This window comes from Dipodomys spectabilis, unplaced genomic scaffold, assembly GCF_019054845.1.
Source record: "Dipodomys spectabilis isolate Male_0828 unplaced genomic scaffold, ASM1905484v1 ptg000207l, whole genome shotgun sequence".
Lineage (NCBI taxonomy): Eukaryota > Metazoa > Chordata > Mammalia > Rodentia > Heteromyidae > Dipodomys > Dipodomys spectabilis.
This window is the reverse complement of record NW_024870884.1, coordinates 11,707,782-11,731,228: the sequence shown is the minus strand read 5'-3', so window position 1 is coordinate 11,731,228 and position 23,447 is coordinate 11,707,782. Positions and strand designations below refer to the sequence as shown.

General features: G+C 44.4%; 3 pseudogenes; 1 reads left to right on the top strand and 2 right to left on the bottom strand.

Annotated features, from left to right (window-relative positions):
* Positions 1 to 631: 631 nt before the first annotated feature.
* Positions 632 to 9,897, bottom strand: LOC122122227 (annotated as a pseudogene).
* A 541-nt stretch (positions 9,898 to 10,438) lies between these two features.
* Positions 10,439 to 13,359, bottom strand: LOC122122226 (annotated as a pseudogene).
* A 2,126-nt stretch (positions 13,360 to 15,485) lies between these two features.
* On the top strand, positions 15,486 to 18,706 carry LOC122122225 (annotated as a pseudogene).
* The last annotated feature ends 4,741 nt before the right edge of the window (positions 18,707 to 23,447 follow it).

The window sequence follows — 23,447 nt, the reverse complement described above, 5'->3', positions numbered from 1 at the left end:
TTGCTTCAGTGTCTAGTCTACTTTCCTTATGCATCATCCTTCAGGCTTCCCTTTGACTATGAAATCACCATGAATATGGGCCTTGGGTTTCCAGGCCACCTGTTTCTCTCTTCTATGAGGGATGGTGTCTGTGGGCAGGTGTTTTTCTAGCCTATATTTCAAAGGGTGGAGTCCTTCCCACCCTTTACCTTGAGTTTTATTTATTGGTCTCTGCCCCCATCCTTTCAGTCTAGGTGGTAGGTCCAATCCCTGATTGATTTGAATTACAACTTGGAATGGACTAATAAGTTTATATCCCTTTAGGGGCCTATAGTCACTTTCAGATATGACAGATAATCTGATTCCCTCCATCTAGCTGTTGGCTTCATTAGTCAATTTGGTCTCCACAGTCTGGGTCCAGAATACTTAGAGAAGATGATGTAAACAGCTGCTCACGTCTTGCTCACATCTTGCTTTATTCAGGCTTAATCCTGGATCTGGTTGTTAGATGGGTTATGTCCATTGGCCAGGTATATCTCTCAAAAACTTTATACACCTACATCAGAGACTTGGTGGAATAGGAATTGGAAGAATTTTCTGGTGTCTGTGATTACTATTCATGATTAGAAAGGTGATCTGGAAAGCTAGCTGGCTATGCCCCAGTCATGCTAGGTGATGTTGGGACTTGGCTCTGGAAGTGTCCCCTCTGAGGCTGGTGGTCATCTGGGAAACACAGGGTGAGCCTGTAGGGCCCCTGCTGAAAGCTAGGACCTCCATTCTGGTTACCTAGGGATCGTAGACAGTGTCAGTGTAGTCCCAATCAGCTGGATTTGATGACTTGCCAGGCTTTCTTAGTCCAGCTTCTTGGGACCTAGTGTAACTACTTTTCTCAATTACTGCTTTTTCTTATGTATTATTATACCCAGATGCTTTAACAGATCATGGTAAATCTCATTGATCTCGGGCCTTGAGTTGATTCCCTGTAAAACTTTAAGAGTGTTTCCTGCTGTGTGGCCTGTTACTGGTATCTTCAACCTTGCCCAGGTATTTCTCTTAACAGTTTTGGAGGCAGCTACCATAATAGAAGTAGAGTCATGAAGTTTGTAAGCTCCTTGCTATACTTAGGGCCCAATACCTTTTCAGTGAAGTATCCTCTGCCTTTAATCTGATGCCCCTGACCTCTGGAAATGAGCTTTTGGTAATAGCTGTGTTTCCACACATAGAAATTGTACAAGGACATCTGAGATTTGTGAGTGCTATTCTTAGGTTTGATTCCTGAGATTCTAATCAAGGGTTTGCTGCCTGACACCATGGTACCAGTTTTTGCAAGGAGTAACTGACAAAGGGACAGTAGAAACTCAAATCTGTCTGTGTAGTTGGCAGGTAGTGAAGGAATTGAAATGCCCTGGGATTAAGTGTGAGCAGCATCTGGTTGTAACTGGGAGTCTCCAGTCTGTTCTGGTCCTTCTCCAAGTCTGATGGATCCCATTTCCTTATAGGGTGGTAAAGCACTGTTCTCATGTTGCAGGTAAGACTTGCCACATTCTTTGGTTCTCCCAGGCTCTCAAGTTGCCAGTTCATGGGTCTATTTCTATTTTTATTGGAATGTACAGGCATGTTGTAGGTTCTTGGCTAATAATGGGGCCTAGGCTCGTCTGGAGGCTGAATATCCAGTGTGAAGGTCCTTCAAGGTCTCTGGACCCATTTTATAGGTGGGTTCCCCTTCCTACCCTATGAATAATTCAGAATCCCTTAGACTTGTGTTCTTTATCCTTGTACTTCTGATGGTTGTCCAGGATTAGATGGCCAGCCTTGTAGATAGCTGGCAACTCTCCTCACCTGGGGGAAAGGAAGATTCATAGAGCAGTCCTGGAGTCAGATACTGTCATGGAGGCCTCCCAGCAGAGAGGCTTAAAATGGAATGGATTAAAGTATTCATTGAAATGAACTCAGTGGCATACTGATGCAAAATGATGAAGCCTAGTTGGATGTTATTGCTGTTAAAATGTTTCCTTGAATTACTACTCTGGTCTTAGATTGTAAGACGTTCTTCAAACCTTTTCACTGACATACATGCATACCTATGGGGAAGAGTCTGATACTTACATGCATAGTATCATATATGAATGCTATCATCTCAAATACTTTACAGTTCTTTGTGTAAGAACACTGGAAATCTCCTCCTAGATTTTTGAAATATTCAATATATAATCTCTCTCCTGGGCATCAAACACTAGAATTTATCCATTCTATTGAGCTGGTACTTTTTGGCCACTCTTCCTTATCCTATCTTCCCAGCCTCTGACTACTATTCTCCCAAGGTGAGATGCTTCAACATTGAGACCATAGATTATTGTTCTGTACCTCAGCACTGCACTGTTCCAGGTTCATGCATATTGCCATAAATGATAGCATTTGATTATGCTTGAGTAGTATTCCACTGTGTAGGCAAACTATATTTATCCATTTATCTTAGGGTGAATCTATATCTTGTGAGTTATTCAAATTTCTTTGAGTAATGCTGCAGTAACACAGCAGTGCAGACAGGACTTTGATCTCTGCTATATAACCAGTAGTGGATCCCATGGTAATTGTGTCTTTAAATTTATTATTTTTTGCCTGACCTTGGGAAGTCCTCCAGGCAGTCCTGGGGACTCTCCCTGAGCTGCTTCTGCTCAAAGCTAGCACTCTACCACTTTGCACCACAGTACCACTTCTGGCTTTTTCTGTTTATGTGATACTGAGGAATGGAACCCAGGCTTTCATGCATGCTAGGCAAACACTTTACCATTAAACTGCGTTCCTAGCTCATGTCTATGAATTTTAAACATACTACCATACAGTTTTCCATAAGGGTTGTACTACTGTACCAATAGTATATAATGTTCTTCAAAACTTTAAACTTAAGCAGACTTCTAATTGGAGAGGGGTGATATCTATTGAGGCTTTGTGAGTTATATAATCCTAATTAGCAATATTTTTCATAGGCCTGGTAGGTATTTTGCAGATTTCTTGCACTATCTATTCAGGTCTTTTTTCACTTGCAATTGTATATTCTCTTGATACTGAATTTATAATTTCTGCATATTATGCCCTCATCAGCTTGTTTACACATGTCTTCTTCCACTCTCTAGGTTTCTTAGGCTGTTTCTTTTGCCTTGCATAAAAGTTTTAATTTGAGGTAGCCCCATTCATTTGTTTTTTCTCTGGAGATCTTACTTTTCAAAATCCTTGCTCAGACCTATGATATACAATATTCCCTGAGGTCTAATTCAGAAAATTCAAAATGCTCCTAAATGTTCACACAATGCCAGAAATGGAAAATTCTACTTGACCATAGGTGACAGGTTGTAGTCAAAACCAAGGCATACCAACTGTACAAATGAGTTCAGGTGTGTGTAAGGTACACATACACAAAATATAGCAATTTCATGTTTACCTCTTTAAATTTGGTCATTTCCAATACATCCCCATGATCTGTCATCCAAAACATTTCTGACCAAGGCATTTGGAGAAGGAGTCTCATTGTTTTGAGTCCAATGTTTGGATTTTGCTTTGAAGTCTTATATTTTGAGTTGATTTCGTGTATGAGTTAGAGGTCTAGCTTCCAAGAATGACTATCGAGTTTTCCCAGCCTGATTTATTGATGAGGACCTTCTCTCTGTTGTGTTGTTTGGGCTTCTGAAAATCAGTTGCCTAAAAATACTGGTTTGTTTCTGGTCTCTGTCCTGTTCTGCTGTTCTTATCCCAGCACCATGCTGTTTGGGTTCCAATAGCTTGGTAGTATATTCTGAGGTCAAACATAGCTCTAGCTTTATACTTTTTCCTCAAGATTGCTCTGGTCATGGTGAAGCCCTCTCTGGGTCTATTAGATTATACGTGATCAAAATGACCTCAATTTAACTTGAATTACTTCTGTAAATACACAGCCTTTAAAGACATCTCCTTGGGTAAAGTTGGTTAGGATTCAAAAGGTTTTTGAGGGAGATTTCCACCCTTGAAATGACAATATTCTTCATCTTAAGCTCACTGTGAGCTTAACATAAGTAACTCAGACATGCATTCACAAGTATCTCAAGATTATTGAGTTTCTTCCATTCTAGCAAATACCCACACTAAAGGTCAATGAACTGCTCTTGAGTGTAGTTTGGATATGTGGCAGGAAATTTTCATGCTTTCTCTTTTACAGGCAAGTGGGCTTTCTTCCTGTGATTGCTCAGGACAATCATGTCCCAGAATCTTCTGGTGATATCCACAATCTTTGGAGTAGATGACTATTAGGGCATTATGGGTGTTTGTAAGTTTTAGGGACTATTTAATCTGCCAGCTATTCATCAGCTAAAAGATTGATAGCCAAAGATTTTCCTCCCATTCTGTGTGTTGCCTCTTGAGTGTGACAATTGTCTCTCTGTGTGTGTCAGATTTCCCCTAGCAGTTTCAGGTCTTCACCATAAGATCTGTGATCTATTTTGAATAGCTTGTCAGGGTGAGAAGAGAGGGCTCTACCTTCAGTCTTCTACATGTTGCTATCCAGCTTTCCCAGCACCACTGCTTTTTAAAAATATTGTCAAGGTGATGTATAGAAGGGTTACAGTTACATAAGTAAGGCAATAAGTACATTTCTTGTTGAACTTCTTACCCCTTCCGTCGCTTTTCTCCTACTCTCCCTATCTCCCCAATCCCCCTCAAGTTGCATCTTGTCTTGTGTATGTCACTGTTGCATTGGTTCCCCCTTGTCCTTTGTCTCGTGACTCTGTTGTTCACTTCTCTTTCCAATTCAAATAAACATATACACAATCCAGGGTACCAAAATCAAATACAGTGACAACAGGGGATGGATATACCATCGGGGGAAGAACAGACAAGAGAAACAAGAAATCACATAGTACATTAAAAACAACAAAGAAAAACCTCTGTGTCCATATCTTGGAGTTCATTTCCCTTAGCATCATCTTATATGGTGGTATGTGCATAGCTTTTGAGCTATTCTGCTCATCTGATAAGATTACCCTAGACATATACTAATTATTGCCAATAAGGGAAACTATGGACCTGTGATTCTTTGGGTCTGGATTACTTCATTTATAATATCAAGATGTGGTCATAATTAGCTTAACTTTTTAATGCTTTGTTTACATTTTCATAATTGGAATTGGCCTGTGACTTGCCTATCCAGAACTTTCCATTGCATTCAATCATTCTGTCTCAAAGTGGCAAAGTACAGTTAAGGTTAAATTTTCTGCAATGTGTGGAAACAACCAAGCTTGGAAAGAAGGGTTTGTTTTCTTATCCCTCATGCAGACCCTGTGCAAATTATTACCAGTCATGGTGGGCTTCCTGTCAGAGAGGTGGTGTAACCAAATCTGGCCATGGAGCACCTCATCCACCACTCCTATCCCTTTGGAGACTGTTCTGACAATACATGTCTTTTCAAGCATCTCTGGTGTGGGAGACAAGCACACTTTTCCTATAGAACAGCAGAGTCTGTGGCACTGTGGCTCAAGTGGTAAAGCATTAGCCTTGAGCTGAAGAGCTGAGGGACAGGACCCAGGCCCAGAGTTCAAGCCCCATGACTGACCACATTAAAAATAACAGAGGAGGCTATACAGGGACCATTTCTAAGAGTTTCATGTCTATCAAGCCTTTGGCTTTAGTGAAATAACACATAGTGCACTTCTCTAGAGTCTTCTTTGCTTTTAGCTTTTCTCTTTGATCAGAGCAGTATACTGCCATTAAAGAAAGCAAAGTCATTCATCAATGACTTCATGGTTTCATCTCTGGAGATGGCTACAGAGACAATTTGGTACTTGTTCTAGTTCCCTCCATGTGGGAAATGAGCTCAGATTGCATATGCTGTCTTCTAACCTCTTTCCTTCGCTCTGTCTGCTCACATTGGTGAGTGTTGGTACTTTAGCTTTTGCCCTATTGACCCCAAGTATTTTTCTGGTTGAAAAATTCACAACTTAGTGGCATGTCTTGTATCTGGTTAGATCTAGTCTTAGAGTAGATGGAGAGTCTTATTTCATCTTTTAGAGATGCCTTGTTTTCTAGGATAGTTTGGCTTCCACTTCTTAATAAGCCTTTATTCTTAATATCTAGGAGCATCTAAATGATAGACCTATTCTAGCCATAAGAATCTATCATGTTCATAATGTTCCATGTGAAATAATAGCAGATGATACCATTAGTGCTGCTATTTCCACAATATTTGACTGGCAAAAGTCTGTTTCCTTTTCTCCTGATTAGGCAAGAAATTCAAAGTTCCCAATGGGAGGCCAAGGCCAAGTTTTAGGAAAGACAGGAGACCAGCAAGAACAAGTGTTTTTCCAGAAGCTTCAGTTTTAGACGTTTTCTGTTTCCATTATCAAAAATTGGGAGGGGGGAGGTTAGAAAGCCAACGTTCTCTGTGGGCATTAGCTAGTAAATGGTAGTTTAAGACTATCTCTGGAGATCGACAGTGCTTGCTGTCTACATTTGGATGCAGAGTCTCTTAGAGGGGAAGAAGGAAGAGCTAGCTCCTAGTTGTGACTCTTCTTTTTGTCTTCAACACCTCCTGAGTGAGCAGAAGCCACTTCACTTGGTGATACCCAAGTACAATGGGTGACTTTGATCAGATTGTATGTTTGCTCTCAGAGGCCTGCTCATGGGGCCCTGATTGATGCCCAGTAGCTCCCCTTCATTAAAGAGTTCTTCTATCTACTTATATTTCTATTGTAGTCTGAAGCACAGTCTTCTGGCGGAGAGGGCTACTTAGACTAGATGGAGCTCACATCTGACTGCTATGTAGCAGGTCTCCACTGACAGGGCTTCAGCAATGGACATGGCAGGAATGGAGAGGTAGGCCTTCTTACATGATGAGGCTCAGAGTATAGCAAACTTAATGGTCAGATGGGACTTAGAGGCCTAGTTCTTGGGAGATAATGTCTCAGGATCTTCTTGTAGCTTCGCAAACCTATACAACATCAGCCTGGAGAATCTCTGAGACTATTCTGACACTAGCTTTAAGCTCTGAGGTGGGGGAGAGAACCTATACCTTGGAGGTGTAAAGAGACAGAACTTCCTGCTGGATGAGGCAGGCTCAGCACCCTGAAATCCTTAACCCTGACATTATTGACTTACCTGTGTCCTAAGGAAGAACTTGCCTCTGATCAATATACAACATTGCTGGCCCCAAAGGTAGTATTTGAGGTGAAAGGAAAAGCAACCATCATGATAGACTACCTTAGCCGTTTGGCATGGCCCATGGGGGCTGTTCCCCAAGGGGCCTGGCCAAATGCTTTTCATGGGTAACATGCAGTGATTGTGAACAGGAGTCCTACTACTCAGTGACACTGTCTGTGCCTTCTCTCTTTGGTCTAGAATTCTAAAAGGAAACCCTTGACTACTCAGCTATTGAGAATTGTCTTCGTTAGAAAGCATGCATCATTAAGAATCAGTGATCTGGTAGAGCTGCTTCTAGCCTTGGTTTAGCCAGATAGGCTTTTATATTTATTCAAGAACTGTCTAGAAGATGAGAAAAGTCAACCAGAGTTGATGCCCTCTTGAATTAGTGTCTGTGTTGGCCTTATCAGAGACAAAGGTGTTGATCACTCTTCTGACTTGTCATTAGACTCCTGCTTGGCCTACATAGGTGGCTCAGAATCCTACCTGCTCCATGGACAATATCTGGGATTCTATTGTTGGAGAGTGAGGCTAGATGCAGGGGTACAAAAATCGTGGTTGCTGTTTGTCATGTGGCCCAAGGGACAGCAGCTTCCAGGAGAGCAGGAAGATGGGGTGCATGTGTCAGCATCACTAAAGGGCCTGGTTGATCCTGGACAAAGGCAGCTTGGAGATTAGGATGCCAGTGTTTGGACAGTGTCAGGAATGAGGCGAGAACCCAAGTCCAGCTCCAGCAGTGTGTGCCCGTGGCCTGCCAGAACTCTTCCTTACAATCTGTCTTATAGCTCAAGTGGAGACAAAAACAGGAGGCAGCATGCAGTGTCTAGTCTTCCTTTTACCTAGGTGCCCTGCCATGCTGTGTATCTGTATATGGGGACTTAATCTTGGTCCCCTGATCTGCTTTGGGCTTTTATTCCATGGAATTTTTTGATAGTCCCAAATTTCCTGGCTATTGTACTCATTCACCTGAGTTTTTAATGTGTGTTTATGGGCTGTCTTTCTGTAATTTCTTTCCCTACATCTGATGTGATCTTCTGTTTCAGGATACGTCATTATCCAATTCACTGAACTGGCTGAAGTAGCTTTAGCCATCTTAGGACAGAAATGGCCTGGGACTACTGAGATACTGGGACCACTTCTTATCCAGCCACAATTCGGTGTGTTGTCTAGTGATGTTTTCAGGGAGAGCTTGGATCACTACCATCATTGCCATCATCTTCTTGGCTACTCAGATACTCTTTCTATTCCTCCTCCTGAGCATTGTTTTTCCTGTTTTTAATATATTAAAAAGCAACATTGTACAAATGCTGTGACTAGTAGGAAACAGATCCACAATTTTCAGTGAATAATTTTTTTCCGTCGTGTGGCTTGAACTCTGGGCTTGGGCGCTGTTCGTGCTATCTTCAGCTCAAGGCGAGAGCTCTACCGCTTGAGGCACAGCACCACTTCCAGTTTTCTAGTGGTTTATTGGAGATAAGAATCTCAGAGTTTCCTGCCCGGGCTGGCTTTGAACCATGATCCTCAGATCTCAGCCTCCTGAGTAGCTAGGATTACAGGCGTGAGCCAGCCTCGACTGGCTTTATTGAATTTTTATAAACAATTCTGCAGTGAAACAAATGTTTTTCACAAGACTTAAAACTTTTTAAATCAGAAATGTTGACTTGCCAATAACAGCACACACACCCAAGAGCAACCTGTATGAGCTGTATAATAAACTGTGTCCTTACCCTCCGGCCTTGAGCACACTGAAAATTTACAATTTCTCAAGTCTGAGAGGAAACACATAAAAGCTTCTATGAATCTTTTTTCCCAAAAGGAGTATTTTTAGTAAAATACTATTGACTATGCATTGATATTTTTTCTCTATGGTCCCTTTGGAGGAATCTGTCAGAGACAAAGACTGGTGTAGAATCTCAGGGACCCTGTAGATTATGTGACCCTCCAAGACTAATTCCAGCCAAGCTCTTCTGCCACTTTGTGCTTCCCTATGGAGATTCCACTGGAGATTGTTCTAGTCCCTTCATTGCTGACCAAATGCTGGTGTCACACTGGGAAGGAGAGGCAAACAGCCCCCACCCACTGCCAATATTTGTAGCTCTTCTCATAACCATGGGTGCTGTCCAGAGGCTTGCCATGCCCGATGGGGCCTCCACATCGTTCTTCAGACTCTCTCCATCAAGAAGGTCCATGAAGCCATCATCCTCATCAAACAAGCTGGCTGTCACAGGTGACTGGAGTGTGAAAAGAGGAACAAAATTCCCTGGCTCACATCTCTTTCATGTGATGAAAGCATCCGAGCTGGGGCTGAGTGCTGCCTCTGTGAGAAGTCATCTTTACCCTCGTCTAGTCCATGGGCCTACAGGCAACCATGAGATGCAGGTGTTATGAGCTTCTTAAACTCAAATGCTTCTTTTTCCTTGTTTTCATCCTGGTCAATGAGCTGAAAGATATCATGTTCCAGAGAATCGGAATGGCTCCTATTCCAAGCTGGGCTATACCCCAAAATCTTCTAAGGCAAGGAATCTATCCTCATAATTTATCCTCTTGGTGAGATTTTCAAGGTGTTCTTTTCTGTGCAAGGGTCCAGGAGAATCCAGACAGAAACCTGCATCAGTGGATTTAGAAGAGCCCGTTCCCTGAAGACTGCTGTTGTTTTACATCTCCAGTGTCTGCTCACACTCACTGCTCAACCCTGGCAACTGATCCATCCTGACGGTCAGCTTGGTGACAGGGGCCATTTCCCCCAGCAGCAGACATGTCCAACAAGGCCTGGGCCAAGAACTAAGGCACGGGTTGAGGAGGGTTGCAGGCAAAAAGCTGCCTTCCCCCAATCCTCCGGATTACAGAGCTGAACCCTCCACTCTCAACCCCATGCAATTTTTTGATATTCCCTATTTCCAGGCTATTGCACTCATGACCTGGGTGTGTGTTTTTCTTTTTTAGAAAAACAAGATTTGTATTTTATTGTCAAAAACTTTACACAGACAAATACTTCTTTGTGCAGACAAAGCAGTGTTAAAGTATTCACCATCATTTAAGGAAATAAACCACTTAAACAGAACAATGTCTGCACTTATATCTGTATAAAAATAAGATACATTTTTACAGAATTCACACTCCAGTTCTTATAGCAATAAACAATACACAACTATAATAAAGTACAGTCGATCCTGACCATGGTTTGCTATGAGATACTGCTAGGGCATTTTCGTGTGTGAAAGAATTTCCACATAGCTCTTCTCGAAAGAAAATGTCCTCTGTGTTTCTAGAGACCTAGATTGAAGAACCCACATGCTAATCACTTGGGATTGAGTGCACACCCCCTAGCCGCAGGATGACGCACGGGTCGGCGTCTGTGTCTGCCGTGGCCCAAGCGGCTGCTGCCGTGGTGCTTGCCCTTGTGGACCCCTCGAAGGAGCAGACCATTGCCCAGGTCCCTGTGCTGGACCCTCTCGTGTCTGTGCTGCTTAGCAGCGTGGGAATGATCGCGGGGCTTGCTCTAAATCAAGAACAGGACTTTTTTCCTCTATGGCCACATCTGTTTGAGGGTCGTCTCTGGTGCACTGGCCTCCAGGTGAGGAGAGGCGTGGTTGTGGTGGCCCAATGGCCCTCCCTGTGGCTGAGGGACCTGCTGGGGGACCTCGAGCTGTGTGTCCCAGGCCAGCTCCGCCTGTTGCTGCAATGTCTTCTGGGAGTGTGTGATCTAGACCCGTGACCCCGTTCATGACCTCGACGGATCCACACGTCTGCTCTTGCTGTCTTGTTGCTTCTCTTGCAGTCTTTTCTTACACCATGGTAAGAGCTTTAGGAAGCCTGCTGTCTGTCTTCAGGTTCCTTTTATTAAGTTCAAGCTCCAGGGTTTATTCATTCTAGAAGATTTCATGTTCTTGCTGACTAATTTCATCCTGGGTTAGGTGTTTGTACCCTTCCCTACTGACAGCAAGTCCAACTAAATTGTGTGATGGGGTATTTTGGACAGAAGGGTCTTCCTTGATACATAAGAAAGTGTTGCTGACTGCTGTGACTGGGGACAAGACAATAATGGGAAACCAGGCCACAGAACTGAGGTCTTGGGGAGCCAGGTGACTGAAGGGGATTCCTGCTACCAAGTCCTAGTGTGCCCTAAGAAGAGTTTTATTGAGTTCAGTTCAGTGGGAGGGGCAACTACAGATCAGTGCACACATGAGGGTATCAATCTATCTTGTGGTTATAAACATTAATGAGGTATAATTTGTAAACATAGAAATAATTGACTCCTTTATCATTAGGGAGCAAAAGGGAATAATAAAACATTCCTTCCATAAAACAGACATCCACCTTATCCCCAAGGCCTTAAACTCATCGTGTTCAAGCAGCTCCCCACTCACTTGGGGTAATAACTTTTACCTCTGTCAGCCTCAGCTGTTTGGCCTTACTCAGGCTCAGCTCTGAGCATTCCGAGGGCACTTTGAGCTGGCATTCCAAGCTCTTGAACCCTTTCAGGTTCACAGCTCAGCATCAGAGGCCCTCATGGTATTAACAGACAATTGAAGCCATATGTTGGAAGAACTGGCAAATTCCGACTCAGAGGCCCAATGTACAGTGACATTTTCAGGTTCCTCTTTGACCATCTTCACACTAAGGGATGCCAGAGACTTCTCTTTGGCTTTTACTTCTCTATCTAGGTGACGACAGCTTGAAGGCCCAGGAGAAGCCACCCAAGGTAGACAGAGCTGGGGTCCCATCCAGATTCAGTCCCTTTGCTTTCAACTTGGCTTCCTAAAAGGCCACTCTTCTCTACTTCCCTTTCTAGAAATTCAGTTAGGCTATTTCCTGGTGTATAGCCAAAGCATCTCTATGCATATTTCTTAAATTTCCTATTCTGTAGTGCCAAAAATAAAGAAGAAACCTGTGGGGAGGAGTAGGCAGTTGAATCTGGAGCACCCTAGTCGCCAGGTAGATGCACACACACGATACGGTCTCTGGTTGGGAGTGAACAAAAACATTGGTCACAGACTATCGTTCATGTAATTCCATCAGGGACTACCTAGGCAGTCTGAATGAGGGTTTGATCACGTTCACACTGTAAGACTTGTAAATACATAGCAATGATCGTCTGGGATGCTTGACATGCACAGATCGCCGGCTCCTTCAGCACCCTCTGCTCTGCCCTGATAACTTGCATTTGCTGTTAATGTTGCTCTGGGCAAGGACCAGAGGGCTTGGAGTCCTTTGTTTTCTTTACTGGTGGAGGTGGTGGAATACACTTATCACATCTCTTATCCTCCTGGGAGCTTTTGCAACTTTTGATGCAAGCTAGCCTTGAAGGACCATAGCAAGGAGGTGTCTTCCTAAAGGGCTCTGGGTTGTCACTTTGTCTTTGTCTAGTAGGACAGACAAATGGTCTAAAATGAAGTCATTCTAAGTCATGGACTTAGAAGTAGCAACATTATGATTTATGATGAGACTGAGCTGGGGAATATACAAGTGGAGCACTTGGAGTGAAAACATGGTAGCCTTGAATACTCAAAGTCCTGGCCATGAGAGACTCAGGTAGTTGAACAATATGGCTGCCCTCAGATGGACCTGACCCTTTCCCTAGCATCTCTACTGCTGACTGAAAGGTCTCACAGATGAAGTGCTCTGGAGGCAAGGATCCATGGGTGGGATCCATGACTTGAATGGAACTAAGGTAGGACCTATGACTTAAATGTCTTTAAAAGGCTGAACTGATAGTGCTGCAACAGTGACCCTGATAAACTTCGTGAACCTAGGAGGCAGCCAGCCATCCAAAGGCCAATTGCTGGCATTCGACTGCTGTGATAGGATGGAGCCACTTGCCTTTAAAAGATTCTTCCTTGGATTTTTACCCTTCTTTGACAGATAGTTATTTTTTATAACACTCAGGGCTTTCAATGTAACACTTGGTGTCACTGATTCCCCATCAGTTCTGATTGTGATGGAGAAAGTGCCTTCTTTGCACTGGTGAATCCACAGGCTGGTGCCCATGGAACCTTCTGGCATGCAGAGCATCCCAGAAGCAGCTGGCCTTGTAGAACCCTGGAAAGGCTTCCAAAGCCTCCATCATGGCACCATGGGACATTCTGCTGTGGGAGACTGTGGTACTGTCCCTGGGTGAAGCATGTGTCCTGAGCATTCATATCAGGCAATTGCATTTCCCTCTACCAGGCTGTTCAAGCTCAGACACTGCAGGAGGACAATGAACATGGCATCTCCCATGGCAACACCAGAGGCCCCACCAAACAAATGACGCCCATCCCTGTGATTGCAGCTTTGCTGGTTCAGAGCTATACCACGAAGAATGCTTCTCTCTTCTTGATATAGAAGCAGTCTATGGTCTTCTGTAGCTGCAACTTTGTATAGGCAGAGGGAGCTTACAGTAATGTCTGGGTGATGTCAAAGTACATGAGATCTCTCAACAAAGCAAGATGACACTGAGGAAATGTAGAAATACAGCCTGGGGGAGAGGGGGTAAACTTCCCTCTGACTTCCCCTCCCTCAGCCCTGCAAGTAGACCTCCAAATGCTGGACACCCTGTGTTGAGAATGTTCTACCCTCTACATGCCCAATGAGCTGGAATTGTAGAGAAGAAAACATAACCCATGGCCTTCTTTTTGTTGCAATGAAAAGTCTTAAATAATCTATATTTCTCCTCCTTGTGAATAGTGTTTACCTAAACTTCTGAAGGATGCATTATGCATTCCATTAGTGTGCATCATAACAGAATTGGGATGGAGATTTAAAAAAAAAAAAAGGATCAGAAGACACATGGGATTGGATCAACCTGTCAGGAATCAGGGAATGGTTGGATCTAAGCAACTGCAATGTCATGCCTTCTCAAGTGGTGCTTGGTAGTGAGGACAGTGGACTGTGAGTAGACATCCAGTGTTTTCCTTTTAGTTGTAGACCTTAAGCATGTGTGTAGGTGTTCACCTTTCCCTGTCAATGGGAGCCTTGTCTACAAGGAGTCAATATCTTTAAATCTGATTTTCATAACTGATCTCAGGCTCAGGCTGGGACTAGAAGAGGACAGGAGTAGGATCATTGAGCAGTTCTTGACCTTGACTTTTCTGAGCAAACTTTTTTCTGTAACCCTGAAGGCTTATAAAGGGCTATGGGCTATTAAACTCCTTTCTCTTAAAGCACATGCAGCCTGTTTCTAATAGGGCCAGGGGTGAAACATTTAATACACGCTGAAAGCATGTTCTCTGGCCTTGATTAAGCCACCCTCTTATTCTCTAGATGTGCTGGACACCACCTGTCTCCTTAAGCCTGTGTGTCCCCGAACTCTCTCTGTAAAACCTGGCTTACCTAGTTAACCTTCATACCTACACATGGGCATGTGTATGCACTGATGTGCTTGTGTGTTCATGGCCATACCTTCCCTTACTTGGTCTGTCACACCTGACTATGCTCAGGAGTTGTCACTGGGATCAGCTCCCAGGCTCTCTTTCACTGTTGACACAGAGATGAGCCACCAGGAGTTAGCACTGCTGTCCTCGGTCCTCTGTCTTGTTACATCACTAGACCACCTTTGCCCCTCTCACTTCCATGTGGAAATGACTGGTTCTTAGCTCTTCAAATGTGTAGGTGAGGAGTGGTCTAGTCAGGTCCTCCTCCCCCCTCCCCAGACCAAATCTTTGGTCAAAGCCCTGTTGCTACCATGGGAACCACTAAGGGCATCAAGTCACCCAATTTAAAGTGGAACAGAGGTTCTCATTCTAAGCTATACTTTCAACTTCTTGTTCAGCCCCTGCCTCCTAAGACTTCTCTCCATAGATGAATATGCACATTCACAACCTAGGAACTGTTACTGCTGCCCTGTAGCAGTCTGGATGACATCTCAGTCTTCAATCCCTAAAAATGACCCTCTTGCGTCAGCAGGAAGTAGCCAGAGAATCAGTGGCTCTTCACAACTGTCAAAAGGCGAGAATGTTAGGTATGTCCCCTTTCCCCCTCGTCTCCTGCTTTCCTTCTCTTCTCTCCTGCAAAGTACAGCCCTACAGCCTTTCCCCAATCACCTGAGGGAAACCAGTAATCAGTCACCTCTAAGTGTCAATCCCCTGAGTTGGCAAAGACCCCTTGACTCTGAGGCCACTTCCTTATCCTTTGAGGTCACTCACTTATCCACCCTGGTCATGCCTCCTCTGGCCAGAGAGTGCCATAGGCTCTGAGATCATTTCTGCATCCCCTGTGGCCACATCCCCTCCTGGCTCTCCCCTATTAATCCCTCTCCCCTGCCCTAAACTTTCACTCTCTGCACTGTGGTTTCCAGCTCAGGCTGGCTGGCAGTGTGCTCTCCCTCTTGCTCTTGCTTTTGTGTAAATCAACTCTTGCCAAAGAAGATGGCACTCACCAGCTTTTTACCCGCACCTACTCAGCTATCCCAGGACCAACTTGAAGCTGAAGAGAAGGCAAGATCTCACAGTTCCTGGCAGACCTGCCTGGCCTCCTCACGCAGAGGACCTCCCCCGTATGGGTGCCGAAAAGGTTGGAATCCTCGCTCGCTAGAAGATTTTGGAGATGGAGGTGCTTTTCCAGAGATCCATGTGGCCCAGTATCCACTGGATATGGGAGGACAACAAACCAGGTCAAATGCGCTGGCCATTCAGGTCGATCCTGAAGGAAGAATTCGGTACAATGCAGTGGCTGGACAAGGTCAGTCAAAAGACAAGGTCATTTACAGCAAATCTACTGACCTGGTGCCACAGGAGGGGATGAATGCCGGTGATCCAGACCCACAGAGACCCAGTGAAGAAGCTATTCAAGAGATCACAGCAAAGACAAGGGTAGCCTTAGAGAAGTGTGTGCAGCAGAAGGTTGCCTCAGCCATGCCAGTTCGGGCAGCTGATCAACTGGCTCCTGCTCAGTATCTGCGATACACACCATCTCAGCAAGGAGTGGCATTGAACTCTGGAGCTACACAGAGGCTCATTCGCATGGTAGAGATGCAGACAGATCCAATGGAGCCTCCGAGGTTCCGGATCAACCAGAAGATTCCCTGGGGACCAGCTTCTCCTCCTGCACCTGTCATGCACTCTCCAAGCCAAAAGATGACTGCCAAGGAGCAACAAGAGTGGAAGATTCCTCCTTGCATCTCCAACTGGAAAAATGCAAAGGGTTATACAATTCCCTTAGACAAGCGACTGGCCGCCGATGCAAGAGGACTTCAGATGGTACACATCAATGAGAACTTTGCCAAACTCGCCGAAGCTCTCTACATTGCCAATCGGAAGGCTCGGGAGGCTGTGGAAACGCGGGCCCAAGTGGAGAGAAAAAGGGCTCAGAAAGCAAAAGAGAAGCATGAAGAGAAACTTAGAGTGATGGCCCAAAAAGCCAGGAAGAGGAGAGCTGGGATCAAAACCCATGTGGACAGAGAAGATGGGGAGGCCCGTGGGAGGGAGGAGATCCGGCATGAGAGGCAAAAAGAGACAGCATGACCGGAATCTTTCCAGGGCAGCTGCTGAGAAGAGATGGAAACTGCAGAGGAAGGAACATTGAGATATCACTGAAGTCATCACTGAAGTTCTTGGTTCCCCAATCCTTGTACCTCAAATGAAGCTCTGTATGACCAAAGGCTCTTCAACCAGTCTAAGGGTGTGGACAGTGGATTTTCAGGTAGAGAAGATGAAATTTACAATATTTATAATCACTCCTGGAGTAGTAGTAAAGCCATCGCCCATAATGTCTATTGTCCCAGTGAGAATCTGCACAAGAACAAGTCTAGTGATGACCTAGAAAAGCCAAAATAAAGACCAACAGGTTTCTACCTGACTGTTTTCCAGTTCAGACTACTGGCAGAGAGGACCAGAATGACCAGTTAAGTTTGAGAAAGATCATTTTGGTAAGGACACGTTTCTTTAAGAAGCACAGTAGCTCTAAAAGACCCTCAGATAGCAGCCTACCCAGGGAACATGAGCATGTAGGCCACAAGAGGGCCTGGGTACTGTCCCTGAGCTTGTTTTGCTCAAGGCCAGTGCCTTGATAATTAGCAAAAGGCTACAAGAGACATCCTGGAAGTAGAAAGGGAGGAGATGGCGGACAGGTGAGTCAGGGAAGAAGGGAAGACAAGATAGCACTCATTATGGGGATGAGGGCGGGGATGGGAAGGCATGGAAAGGGGAAACAAAGGAGGAGGCAACAATGCTTGATAAGAAATGTACTCATTACCTTGCCTATGTAATTGTAACCATTCTGTACGGTATTTTCACAATTTTAAAAAATCCTGGAGGGGATGTGGACAGAAGGGAACCTTACTGCATTGTTGGTGGGAGTGTAAACTTGTTCAGCTACTTTGGAAAGTAGTATAGAGGTTCCTCAAAAGACTCCACAGAGAGCTCCCCTATGACCCAGCAATCCCAATTTTGGGCATTTACCCAAATGATCACAGACAAGACCATACTAAAACTACCAGCACAACTATGTTTATTGCAGCATTATTCACCATAGCTAAGATATGGAACCAATCCAGATGCCCCTCAGTAGATGAATGGATCAAGAAAATGTGATATTTATACACAATGGAATTCTATGCCTCCATCAGAAAGAATGACATTGCCCCATTTGTTAGGAAATGGAAAGACTTGGAAAAAATTATATTAAGTGAAGTAAGCCAGGCCCAAAGAAACATAGGTCCCATGGTTTCCCTTATTCTCAATAACTAGTATATGTCTGAGACAAGCAGAAAAGGTTAGATAAATTGATGTTAGGTGAAATGAACCCTAAGAGAAGTATTCAAATGTTTTTTTCTTTCTTGAAGTTGTTTCTAACATATTTATAAGATGATTTCTTTGTTGCTTTGTATGTCCCTCCCCCACAGTATAACCCCTGCTTTCACTGTATTTGATGTTGGTATAATTTGTGGAGGGGAAGGGAAAAAACAAATTGTTTAAATAGGGATACAGGTGGACCCATTGCAACAATGAGATGTACAAGTCGTTATGTTGAAAACGAACTTCACAACTTTGGCTGGGTTGCGGGGGATGCTATGAGGGGGTGGGGTGGGGAGATGGGAAGGGATAGGAAAGGGAAACAAAGGAAGAGGCAACAATGCTTGATAAGAAATGTACTCATTATCTTGCCCATGTAATTGTAACTCCTCTATATGGTATTTTCACAATTAAAAAAAAAAAACAAAACAGAAAAATAAAAAAAAAAGAAATAAAGAAAGCAGGCATTCCTGAGCAGGTGCTTGTCAAATCCTCCTGGGGGACTCCCTAGGGATGATGCACAAAGCACCAGGATCATCCAGATTATGCCCAGTGAGTCTTTACCCCCAGCCTGTCCACCACTGTCAGAGAACAGAACATTCTGTGTCACTGTCCCCTGCAGTCCACTGAGCACCCAGACATTCTGCGGACATAGGCAGAAAAGGCAGGCAGTCAATGTCTTGAAGGTGACCTGCATTCAGCCTGAGATGGGGGTGCACAGGTGGCAATGCCAGCACTTGAGAGACAACATCCTATTTCATCTCTGCAGTCACCCTCCAAGGCCACCACTATCGTCACCTCTTTTCTCTCAGGACACCGATGCTCCAAAAGGCAACTGGCCCAAGATCCCAGACTAAGCAAGTCAGAGGCAGCAGGCACCACCTGGGACCTGAGCAGGTGCAGGGTGGGTAAGGAGGGGGTTGTGACTTTCTCCTTACACCCAGTTGTCTTGTCTTCTTTTCCTTCCTCCCTTCTTTCCTCCCTCCCTCACTTCCTCCCTCTCTTTCTTTCTTTCTTTGTTTCTTTCCTTTCTTTATTTGTTACTTTCCTTTCTTTCTTTCTTTCTTTCCTTTCTTTCTTTCTTTCTTTCTTTCTTTCTTTCTTTCTTTCTTTCCTTCTTTCCTTCTTTCTTTCTTTCTTTCTTTCTTTCTTTCTTTCTTTCTTTCTTTCTTTCTTTCTTTCTTTCTTTCTTTCTTTCTTTCTTTCTTTCTTTCTTGTTTTCTAGTACTGGGGCTTAAACACAGGGCCTTGGTGCTGATCTTCAGCTTCTTTGCTCAAGGCTGATACTCTACCACAGTCTACTTTTGTCTTTTTGCTGGTTAATCAGAGATAAGACTCTCACGGGATTTCCTGCTCAGGCTGGCATCAAACCAAAATACTCAGATTTCAGCCTCTTGAACAGCGAGGATGACAGGTGTAAGCCCATCAGTTCTTTGTCTATTTGCTTACTATGAGCATGTGTTCCTTCTACAATGAAAAGGAAACAGCATTTGGAAACCTTTCTGGATTGCTAGCCTAGGACCTCATTTGTATTCTGTATTGACCTCTACTAGGGCAATACAGTATGCCGGTAGGTAAGTATTAGAGGGCTCCGCCATGGTGTTCCCTGCCAGGGAAGGCCAGAACAGCACAGGAAGCCTTCCAGAATGGGACCCATCCAAGGACCAACCTGTCCTATAAACAAATGCAATGGGCTAAGCTCATGCCTTGTCTCACTTCTGCTCTCCCTTTTTCTCCTTCCTCCTGAGCTGTGTCACAGCAGGTAAAGGGAATCTGGCTAGAGGCCTCTTGAATTGGGGAAACATCTTTGGGTTTAAAAGTGCATGTATCTGGGGTGACATTGTCCAAAAAGAAATGTTCTTTACTCCCCTTATGTAACTGTAACCCCTCTGTACTTCACCTTTACAATAACAATGATATAAAGAAAAAATAAAGGGCATATTTCTGTGACTGTCACTGGTATGTCTAGGCAAATAACTGCCACCTGTCCTGGTCATAGGAATACCTTGCACCAATATTCTCACTCAGGGGCTGGTCCCATTCCCCCACCCCCACTCTGCAGAGAAGCACATGATGGTGGTAGAAAATCAAGCTCAGATGGACAGAGCCAGCATCTCTGGGGACTCTCCAATCAGCAAGCCTGTGATGTTTGTTTGTCAACAGGATCTTTCCTTTCCTTCCTGCCTCCCTGCCTCCCTTCCTCTCTCCCTCCCTCCCTCCCTCCCTTCCCTCCTTCCTTCCTTCTTCTTCCCTCCTTCCTTCCTTCTTCCTTCATTCCTTCCTTCCTTGCTTGCTTTGTTCTTCCTTCCTTGTGTTCTATCTTTCTTGGGCTACTACTTCTTCACCTCAAATTTATGATTCTCCTGTCTTAGCCTGCCTGAATGGTGAGAATAAAGACCTGTGCCACCATGCCTGGTTCATCAGATTTTCTTTTCTTTGTTTCCTTCTTTTTTCTTTTTTTTTATTTTGGTGGTACTGTGGTTTTTAAGTCATCGCCCTGAGCACCTGTTTTAATTTCACAAATAGGTTGCTCTTGAGGCTTTTTTTGTAATGGGGCTTGAAATAAGGGCCTGGGTGCTGTCCCTGGGCTTCTGCACTCAAGGCTACTGCTCTATCCTTTCCAGCCACAGCACCACTTCTAGTTTTCTGGTGGTTCGTTGGAGATAAGAATCTCATGGATTTTCCTTCCCAGGCTGGCTTCAGATCTCAGCTTCCTGAGTAGTTTAGATTACAGGTCTTACAAAATATCCATTCTATTGCTTCTGCCTTCTGATGCTAGGATTATAACAGTGCACAACCACACCTGGCAAGCACAAGGCTCTTGAGATTCTCCCATGGTTGAAGGTGACAGTGGCATGATCCTCTCTATTGCTGAGTGGCCTACCAGAGGATGAATGTGCCAGCCTTTGTTTATTCCTTTCCCTGTTGAGCACACTTGGGTTGTTTTAAAATGTGGTTGTGTCAACATCAGCACATAGGCTCGGGGTGGACATGTGTTCATTCCACTTGGAATGAGGATGCAGCTCCATGAATAAGTGTATATTTAGCTGCACATTGTTTTCCAAAGTGGCTAAGCCAAGTGTGTCCCTGGTGATGTCTGAGTTTTTCATTGCACATGGTGCCTGGAGGCCTTTTCTCTAGATGTTCCAAAGGTGTGCAGCAATGGCGTCTCCTGGTGATATTAATGATCATTTCCTCAGTGACCCACAGCAAGGGTGTCTCCAGTAATCCCCATACACATCCTCCCAGGTGACCTGCCCCATACCCACCCATCCCTACCTGGTGCTGGGCTAGTGATGGACGGTGAGCAGTGGGTCTGTGGCTCTGGGCAATGGAGCTTTCTCAGACCTCCTGTTCCTCATCTCTGACAGAAGCCTGTCTTCCATCTGGGCCAGTCCTGTGTGACTGCTTCCAGCTCTTCCCTTTCTAGCCTGGTCCATCCAAACCCTTGGGCAGCTGGAACAGGTTTTTATATCTACAGAGTCAACCAAGCACAGTTTGGAAATATTTGGGGAAAAGACTTGCATCAGACACTTTTCTGCTGGTTCTTTTTTTCCCTAAACACACAGCATGATCTTTATTTACATTTACTTTCTATCAGGTATTATGAATAAACTAGTGATGATTTAAAGTATCTGGGAGAATGTGATAAGTTCTATGCAAAACTACAAACTTTCGAATTCTTCCTTCATGTTCTGGTACTGGGATTTAAACTCAAGGCACTTTTGCTCAGCTTGCTCACTCATGGATGATACTTTACAACTTGAGCCATACCTCTAGTCTAACATTTTGCTGAGGGACTCTCCCTCCCTTGGACTTTCCTGCCCAGGCTGGCATTGAACCTCGGATTACAAGTATGAGCCACCAGCCTTTTGCCCACACCATTTTATAGAAAGGACTGAAGTAGTCTCGGATTCTGGTAGCCAAAGCGGTCCTGGAGCCAATCCCCTTTGGCCACCAGAGGGCAGACTTTGCTTGTTGTTACTGTGGGAATAACAATTTTCAATTTTCCACTTTGTAAGTAGAACCAGGAACCTATATTTGTTTTTTGGGTTGATTTTTTTTTTTTGTCATTGTTCCAGTCCTGGGGCTTGAACTCAAGGCCTTGGTACTGTCCCTGAGCTTCTTTTTGCTCAAAGCTAGTGCTCTACCACTGAGTCACAGCTCCATTTCTACCTTTTTCTGAGTAGTTTACTAGAGATAAGAGTCTCACAAACTCTCCTGCGCAGGCTGGCTTTGAGCCTCAATTCTCAGATCTCAGCCTCCTGAGTAGCTAGAATAACAGCCATAAGTCACCAGTGCCCAGCTACCTAGCTGGTTTAAATTTTTTCTTCTGCCTTCTCCTGCCATCCATTTAGAAATTAACACATCTCTCAGAATCAACAGGATTGCTTGATGGCTTGTTCTTATGGTTGCATCCTACTTTCTGATGGCAACCTTTGTTCCTGTTGTCTATAAAATATCCAGAATTTGGTGACTTAAAACAACAACAACCAGGCTGGGAGTTGGCTCAGTGGTAGAGTGCTTGCTTTGCATGCATGAGGCCCTGGGTTCAATTCCTCAGCACCACATATGCAGGAAAAACAAAATTGGAAGTGGTGCTGTGGCTCAAGTGGTAGGGTGCTAGCCTTGAGCTGAAGAGCTGAGGTACAACACCCAGGCCCATAGTTCAGCCCCCACGACCAAAAAAAACAAAACAAAACAAAACAAAGAAACAAACATATTTAAACAGTCTATGTAGTCCAGGCTGGCTTCAAACTCTCAATCTTGTGCTGGGAAGGTGACTCAGTCCAAGAGTGTTTGCCTTGCATGCATGAGGCCCTGGGTTCGATTCCTAGCACCACATAAGCAGAAAAAGCTGGAAGTGGTGCTATGGCTTAAGTGGTAGAGCGCTAGCCTTGAGCTGAAGAGCTGAGGGACAGTGCCTAGTCCCAGAGTTCAGGCCCCACAACCGACCAAAAAACAAAAACAAAACTCTCAATCTTCCTACCTCAGTCTCACAAGCAAGCACTACCACAGCTTAAAACAAAAATCGTTCTTCCTCATGTTTCCATGGGTTGACTGGTCTCCCTTGGGATCTACCATGGGGTGGAATTCAGGTGCCTGCTGGGGCTGGGTTAGCAGGCCTTGGGAGTGGTGAGCAGAAGCATTGTTGGTCAGACCTCCTTAATCCAGTCAACCAGGCACAGGGAAAGGATCTGTCAGATGTGACATTTCAAGAAACAAGCCTGAGAAGTGCTTACAATGAAGACCTGTGATGGAATTAACATGGTCAACATTGCCAACAGTACTTCATATGTCTTATCTCTAGTTGGGCAGTTGTTCCTTCTGATCTGCCTCTCTACCACTTGGTGAAAGCACTATGACATTTTCCTAGTAGCTTCTAAATAAATGCACATGTACCTTAGGACAATCCCTGGCAGTCCCTTCCTAGGTGTCAAACCAAGTACAAAAAAAAGCATGTGTCCATCCAAATTCTGTTAAGTGGTTGTTCCTAACAACTTTAGATGTCATAGCCCAAATGTCCATCCACAGAGAACTGGTTAAAAAACAAACAAGCATACAGGCACTAAGTAATACTATCAAACGATTGCACTT